The sequence below is a fragment of the Palaemon carinicauda genome, chromosome 16 (assembly GCF_036898095.1).
Source record: "Palaemon carinicauda isolate YSFRI2023 chromosome 16, ASM3689809v2, whole genome shotgun sequence".
In the NCBI taxonomy this organism is placed as follows: Eukaryota; Metazoa; Arthropoda; class Malacostraca; order Decapoda; family Palaemonidae; genus Palaemon; species Palaemon carinicauda.
The window spans coordinates 94,109,176-94,118,578 of NC_090740.1; positions in this window are offsets into that span (position 1 = coordinate 94,109,176).

Sequence of the window (9,403 nt, forward strand, 5' to 3'; positions counted from 1 at the left end):
ATAACAAATACTAACAACCTCTTAAACTTAATACTAATCACAGGAAAACTTTCCAAAACCAGAAAGGCAAAACATCACCATTCGATAAATAGATACCCCACCTAAAAATTTCCCTTCACTCACACCGTTAATAAACCTAATAAAGAGTCATTGCACTAACAACCGGATTCTGTATATATAGTTCAAAGGCTATACCCTTTTCCACATTCAATACACTGTTCATTTTCAGGGATACACATCACTCACTAGCAATAAATGTTGATCACAAAAACCACTGTCTATTTCAGTGTTATATATCACACTTATCACCATAGTGTCCAATACATACACACACACCGAACGACACAGAGAAGACCACCACAAGACTCCCCTGCGCAAACAAACAAACAAAATCGATGAAGCGTAATTATTAGCCTGAAAATACAGAATACCAGATTAGTGCCTATCTCTTTTCTTAGTTTATTATAAACCTTATCGTACCTGACACCTCTAAACCTTAGTAGATTAACCTTAACTCAGTCTAGGGTACCACTCATACAACAGCCTGTAGCGCCTAAAAAACGGCCATGTTGTGCTACAGACCCGTGAGCCCATGACCCTTCTAATTAATCAATCATTAGAAAGTACCAGTGATCACCCTCACCTTTTAACCTTACAGATCCCATATACTATACCCAAAACATTATAGTCTTCTGTAAACAAACCATGATTAATAAATTTTGAATATACATTTGCTTCTACTCACTACGTGCCCACTTCAACAGCACACACACCATAATTAGAACGATACAGATACTACCTTTAATAACTGCATAGCCCTCTGTCAATAAACTAATATTCAACGCTGCGAGAGAGAAAATCGGCAACAATGTTATCTTTTCCTGGGATGTGGGAAAATTCTAAATTCCACTCTTGCAGCATGAGACTCCACCTCATCAATCTTTGATTTTTATTCTTGTATCTGCTGATGAAGGTCAGGGGATTATGATCCGTCAAGACCTTAATAGGTGTATCTGAGGAGGAAAGATAAACCTGAAAATGGTTAATAGCAAATACTAAAGCAAGAGTCTCTTTCTCCACAGTGGAATACCTACGTTGGGTGGAGGACAATTTTTTTGAAAAGAATGCGACAGGATGAGAAACTCCCTGCACGTCATTCTGCAACAACACCGCTCCTACACCAACGTCACTTGCATCCGTGGCAAGAGAAAAAGGAAGGTCAAAATCAGGAGCTCTTAAGACAGGGAAATTAATTAATACTCTTTTTAAATCATCAAAAGCCCTTTGTGTTTCATCAGTCCAGACAAAAGCTACCTTCTTTCTTAAGAGATTAGTCAAAGGATCGGCGATGTCAGAAAAATTTCTAACAAACCTTCGGTAGTAACCACCCAACCCAAGGAATCTTCTGACATCCCTCCTGCACTTAGGGATTAACATTTTTTCAATACATTCGATATTTGCTTGCTTAGGAGCAACTTTACCATTACCAACTTCATGACCCAAATATACGACCCTCGCCTTTGCGAATTCACTTTTCTTTAAATTAATTACTAAACCTGCTTTCTTCAAAACCTCAAACAGTGCCCTAATACGTTTTAAATGAGTTTCCCAATCATTACTATAAATAACAATATCATCAATATAAACTACACACCCCTCTAAACCATAGACTAAAGTATTCATTAACCTCTGAAAGGTGGCAGCCGCGTTCTTCATACCAAACGGCATCACTTTACATTGAAACAGTCCCTGGGGTGTTACGAAAGCGGACAGGACCCTTGCCCGCTTCGAAAGAGGAACCTGCCAATAACCTTTCAGCAAATCGAATTTACTAATGTACTTGGCCTTACCCATACGATCAATACAATCCTCAATTCGTGGTAATGGGTAACAATCAGACTTAGACACTTCATTCAATTTACGGTAATCAAAACATAACCTGAAATTACCGTCGGGTTTCTTTACCAATACAACAGGTGATGACCAAGGACTTTGACTAGGTTCAATTAGGTCATGTTTTAGCATATAATCAACTTCCTTCGCTACAACCTCATTTTTAAAGGGATTCAACCTGTAAGGCGCTCGTTTCACAGGAGTGGCATTACCTACGTCCACGTCATGTTCAAGGACATTAGTCCTTCCCGGTACATCCGAAAATAATTCATTATAATTAGATACCAATTTCTTTAAAGACTTTTGTTCTTCATTACTTAAATGAGAAACCATACCAGAAAAGTGTTTCAAAGAATTCTTATATGAACGCCATTCACTTCCATTAAAACAATTATCATCAATACTTTCACCCTCTGAAAAAGAAAAAAGTTTATCGTTCTCGGAAACTACAGCATTCCCTATGGTTGCCACGGGAATGACTTTCTCCCGTTCTACATAAGCCTTCAACATATTTATGTGACAAAGCTGAAAAGGTTTCCTTCTCTCGGGAGTCTCTACTAAATAATTAACTTCACTAATTTTTTTCAGAATTTTCCAAGGACCTGAAAAAGATGCTTTCAATGGATTTCCAGGAATGGGTAACAAAACCAAAACTTTGTCGCCTACCGCAAAGTCACGTGCTTTAGACCTTCTGTCAAAAAAGTACTTCATTCTTTTTTGGCTACACAATAAATTTTCACCTGCAAATTTCCAAGCCTTTGTTAACTTATCACCTGGATTAGACACAATCTAATAAATTGATCTCAGGGACGTCTCCCTCCCAGGACTCTCGAACAACATCAAGAGGACCTCGAACACAATGGCCAAACACAAGGCTGAAAGGCGAAAAACCTAAAGACTGACTTGGGACAGAACGAAAAGCGAACAACAAATAAGGTAATTCCTTATCCCATTCAGAACCATTAATCAAACAATATTTCTTTACCATCGATTTCAGGGTTTGATGAAATCTCCCCAGAGCTCCCTGACTTTCTGGATGATATGGAGAAGAGGTCACATGTTTTATATTTAACTCTGCCATTTTATCTCTGAAATACCTGCTAACAAAATTAGAACCACAATCCGATTGAATAATTTTAGGCATCCCAAACCTGGTAAAAAAGTCAATTAGTACATCTACAATTTTAACACTTTTTATCGTACGTAGTGGTATTGCCTCGGGATATCGAGACATCCTATCCATGATAGTCAAAATATATTCATTTCCACTACGAGTCCTTGGTAATGGTCCAACAATATCAATAATGACCTCCGTGAAAGGTTCGGAAACCACTGGAATAGGACATAGAGGCGCTTTTGGAATAAGCTGATTAGGTTTACCGACCTTCTGACAAACATCACAGCTATTGACAAACTTCTTTACGTCCACCTTCAACTTCGGCCAATAATAATTCATTAACAACTTGCCAGAAGTCTTATGAATGCCAAAATGTCCGGCCAAACCACTTTCATGCGCCAATGATATCAACTCATTCCTGTAAACAAATGGAACCATTATCTGTCTCAAAATTTCATAATCAAAGTTATCAGCCTCCATAGGCCTAGTCAACCTATATAAAATATTATTAATTATTTTAAATTTGGGACCGGTTATATCAGTCACCTCACCTGACTCAATGGGGAGATCCCGAAAATCCTTTTTCTGAGCTTTGATTAGCTCTTCAATAGTCCAATTCAGTTTGTCCTTCAAAATCCCAAGATCTACAACTACGCTATCACTACGTTCTAAACTACTTAAATCTAGACCAATTGTTGACTCTGCAGCGTCAACAACTTTAGCACTAGAACGAGTAACTGCTGCTACTTCACTATCAGGGTTTATCAGTATCGGACAAGTATTATTCTTCAGAGCAACATCAATCCCTATCACAACATCAACATTTTTAACCGGAAATTTATCAACGATGGCCAATTTCAAATTCCCTGCAAAGGAAGGGCAGATTAAATTAAAATTTTCCATGCCATACGATTTTACCGTATCAGGAAAACCAGCCAATAACACAAATTCCCCACTTTTTGGTACAAAATTGCAAGGTAATGCCTCCCTTAATATCAAAGACTGAGCTGCACCGGTATCACGCAAAATACGCACACGTCTTTTCTCGGACGAATTGGCGAAAGAGACACTACCGAAGGACAAATATCTGTCAAAACAACCAGGTAGTCATTGATCAGCGGATGTTGTTGGGGTAGGTTCTCTCTCTCTCTCTCTTCCACACCCATCACTGGCCTAACATTACCATTTTGAGAGTTTCTAAACGCATAACATATGCTCTTTACGTGCCCCTTCTTATTGCAAAAGAAGCACGTCAATGTTTTCAATTTTTCGGGATTATATATCTTAGGTCTATTATTCCTGTTAGGAGAAAAATTAATATTAGTATTGGCATTGCCTTGATCATTACCTCTATAATTATTTCTAGTAAACATCCCTGCATAATTATTATTATTATTATTATTATTATTATTATTATTATTATTATTATTATTATTATTATTATATGCTAAGCTACAACCCTAGTTGGAAAAGCAGGATGCTATAAGCCCAGGGGCCCCAACAGGGAAAATAGCCCAGTGAGGAAAGGAAATCAGGAAATAAGCAAAAATAAAATATTATAGGAATAGTAACATTATTAAAATAAATATTTCCTATTTAAACTATGAAAACTTTAACAGAACAAGAGGAAGAGAAACTAAATAGAAAAGTGTGCCAAAGTGTACCCTCAAGCAAGAGAACTCTAACCCAAGACAGTGGAAGACCATGGTACAGAGGCTATGGCACTACCTAAGAATAGAGAACAATGGTTTGATTTTGGAGTGTCCTTCTCCTAGAAGAGCTGCTTACCATAGCTAAAGAGTCTCTTCTACCCTTACCAAGAGGAAAGCAGCCACTGAACAATTACAGTGCAGTAGTTAACCCCTTGGGTGAAGAATAATTGTCTATTAATCACAGTGTTGTCAGGTGTATGAGGAAAGAGGAGAATCTGTAAAGGATAGGCCAGACTATTCGGTGTCTGTGTAGGCAAAGGGAAAAAACCGTAACCAGAGAGAAGGGTCCTATGTAGTACTGTCTGGCCAGTCAAAGGACCCCATAACTCTCTAGCGGTAGAATTATTATTATTGTTAGAATTATTATTCCTACCTACTTTACCCCATCCGGACTTCACCATTTTTGTTACTCCCCCTAACTCACTCTTATGAGACAAATAATACTCATCACTAGCGATGGTTACCTCCTGAATGGTCTCTAGTTTTAACTCTTCGAGGTGAACCTTCAGTTTATCCGGAACACACCTCTTGAACTCCTCCACCAACATTAACTCCTTCAATTTCTCAAAATTTACCACTTCCTTGGACTTGAACCATTCACTAGCATATTGTTCCTTCGATCTTGCGAATTCAATGAAAGTTCGCTCCCTACTTTTTTCTAAGTTCCTGAAGCGTTGCCTATAGGCTTCAGGGACTAACTCATAGGCCTTCAAGACGATAGCCTTCACACACTCATAATCTGATGACAGATCCTCCTCCAGAGTTACATACACCCTCTGAGCTCTTCCAATCAATTTACTTTGTATAAGAGTGGTCCAATACTCTTGGGGCCACTCCAACCTTGCTGCAATCCTCTCAAATGATACAAAAAACTCTGCAATATTGTCTTCCTCAAATTTAGGCACAAATTTGAGAGCCTGCGCTAAATTAATAGCAGGCGTTACTGACCTATTTGGGGAAGGGGGAGAGGAAGAAGAGGAACCTGAGTTTTTCATGGCAATCTCATGCTGCCTCTCCTTTTCTCTTTCCTCCGCCTTAAACTTTTCTATATCAAACTCCATCTGCCTCAGAGCAATTTGCCTATCCAAAATTTCTACAGACAACAGTGCTTTATCAGGTTTCACTTGTTCCCCACCAGCCTTTACAGTTTTAACACATTCATAAATTTGCAATAGCAATACACCCTTTCTTATTGACACATCATATTCCAATTCAAAGTGTTCTGCTACAATTTCCAAATCTTCCCTATTCAACTCTGCAAGCCTTTCTTGCCACCCCTCTCCGCTAAGGAGGTCTAGTACATTAACCATGATGACCACTATTATTCACACAATACTAAGTCTACAAAAAAAAAAAAAAAAATCACGAGGAGGTGAAAATATGCTGCCTGAAAAACAACCCCAAGAATTTACTTTGCACATACACCGGTGAATACTTAGGAACGAAAAGATCCTGCCACGGTCGCCATTTTGTGATGGCTGGCTTGACCACCACACAAAAACACTAAACTTATCAAACAGTATTCACTTAAGTACCATACTAAGTCCACAAATGGTGGAATAGTATACAAGTTCAATAAGAGTGCAAAGTCAATTCAAGGGGACAAAGAAAATACCACAAAAATATACTTAATTTTAATACACAAGTTTCAGACAGAAATAACACCTGAACCTCAACAATACAGTAATTAATGATAAACACTCTCTTAAACTCCCTGTAAAAGAAAACAATTACACAATTAAAGAAAGGTCATCAACACAAGCATATAAAAAGGGAAGAGGGTCCAGAAAGGAGGAGGCAAACGAAAAGTAAGAATATCCTAGCAAATACACACTAAATATCCCTAACAAATTCCTCATACACTTCTAGGGGCCTCCTCAAAGAGGACAATAAACTCTTCAGCTGGAGGCTTATTCCAGGTGGCAGAAAACAAGGATCCAAGACAATGGTGGTGAATGCTTCAATAATGCAGAACGGCCAGGAGTACAGGTCGTGGGCCCGACACACAAATATAACGTTCAAAATCTTTACCTTGGGGCAGAGAGGTCCCCTTGGCTTTTACTGAACCAAGGGCAGTGCAATATATATAGGATAAAAATCCTTAATGCAGAGCGAGGATATCCTGGGAAAGCTAAACAGCTTCACAATGCAGCTCTGTAATGGCGATGAATAATATAAATCCAGCAGCAATTATCGTGCCCTTCAAGGTTGGAGGCTCAGAAACACACTGAGGCCAACTCCTCCAAGCGAAAACCTCCATACCTCGGATAATGAAGGAGAGCTGCCACGTAACCAACACAACTTGAAAATATAAAAGAGTCGTTAGCCAATAATAAACACCAAGATAACCACCGGTGAGGAGACAAAAAGCTAAAAAAGAAAGAATACAACACTTCTATACTTAACATTAATAGTCAAAAAACTTTAATAATTCAGGAATTAATGACAACTAAGTTACAATATATATATATATACTGTGCATATATATATATATATATATATATATATATATATATATATATATATATATATATATACTGTGTATATATATATATATAAATATATATATATATATATATATATATATATATATATATATACTGTGTATATATATATATATATTTATATATATATATATATATATATATATATATATATATATATATATATAGATAGATATATATATATATATATATATATATATATATATATATATATATATATATATATATATATATATATATGTATATACATATATATTTATATATATATATATATATATATATATATATATATATACATACATATATATATATATATATATATATATATATATATATATATATATATATATATATACATATATATATATATATATATATATATATATATATGTATATATATGTATATATATATATATATATATTTATGTACATATATATATATATATATATATTGTATATATATATATATATATATATATATATATATATATATATATATATATATATATATATATATATATATATATATATGTACATATATATATATATATATATATATATATATATATATATATATATATATATATACAATTATAATATCATCCTCCCTTTAAATTTTTGAAGTACTTTTTGCATAGTTTTTTTTGGGGAGGTATTTCCATCCTTATATTTTACAGTTTCCATTCGCTCAAGAAATATTTCTATGATTTGTAATAGTAATTCTTACTATTCAATAATTAAGTATAATTATAATGTACCTATTTTCATTGCATCCCTCTGTTAATTGATACAATATAAGAGAATCACCTATAACTGTGCAATCCCTGATTATCCACGGCTGATCTCTCAGAATATGTCCAAATACCAATATCATATGGCTGCAGAATGTTCATGAAATTGGCATGTAAAGGCTCACTTCGATAGCCAAGTCCCCTCCCATATTCAGCTGTGCTCCCTAGGTGCCAACCCACTGACAATCTTCTAGCTACGTCACTGGTTGGAGAGAAGGGGCAAGATTAATCATGACACCACGAGCAGAAAAGGCATAAAATATGGAAAGTTGTAAAAATTAGATTGATACTCGCAAGGTTTAAATCAAAGCTGGGCACTATGACCATTATTGTTTGCTATGCACCAATAAATGAAACCCCTGATGTTACTTTTGCTTTTAATCATATAAGGATGTTCACTTATTGCGGCTCATCCATGAATCAGTCCTTAATTGTCGGTGACATATATATATATATATATATATATATATATATATATATATATATATATATATATACATATATATATATATATAGATAGATAGATAAATATATATATATATATATATATATATATATATATATATATATATATATAAAAACTTTAGTATAACACAGTACTATATCAAATATATTATTATTGGCATTTTTTTTACTACTACCTTCAGTACTGAAATGTTAAGGGAAATGAAAACAAATTTAGAGGATATTCAATTATATATTGTTGTGAATTTACAAACATAAAATGGATATCTTTATTCAAATCAGAGTATAACAAAAAGAAAAACATAATTTCATATCAATAAAAGCCAAATTAAGGGCACTGTCTATAGGTAAAATTATTACTATTTGCAGTTCATGCTTTGACAAAATGAAAAGCATAACTTCATATCAGTAAAAGTACATTGAAGGCCTCTCTTTCTAGATAATATGAAATACGAATTTTTTAATGCTTTTCATCTAAATAAAGATAAATTATTTTTGCAGTTGATAATGTAACAAAATGAAAAAAAAATATATATATATCAGAAGAAGTAAAATTAAAGCATTGTTATAGGTAATATTTTACGAGATCTAGAGTAATTTTCAACTAAGTGATTACCATCAGACAACTCATAATAGAATTAGTAATTATTGATTTTGCTATTGAGAGAGAGAGAGAGAGAGAGAGAGAGAGAGAGAGAGAGAGAGAGAGAGAGAGAGAGCGCCAATGGAATAATATCTCTCTTGCGAACACATACACACACGTACACACACATACACACACATACGTTATTGTGTCACGTCAACATTAATAGAAAAAATTTCATCAACAGTAACTACTTCTACTACCACTACTAGATATACTCCTACTACTAAGAAGAAAACCATACAATTTCTATTTCCAATAGTTTGTGCCGGAATTCC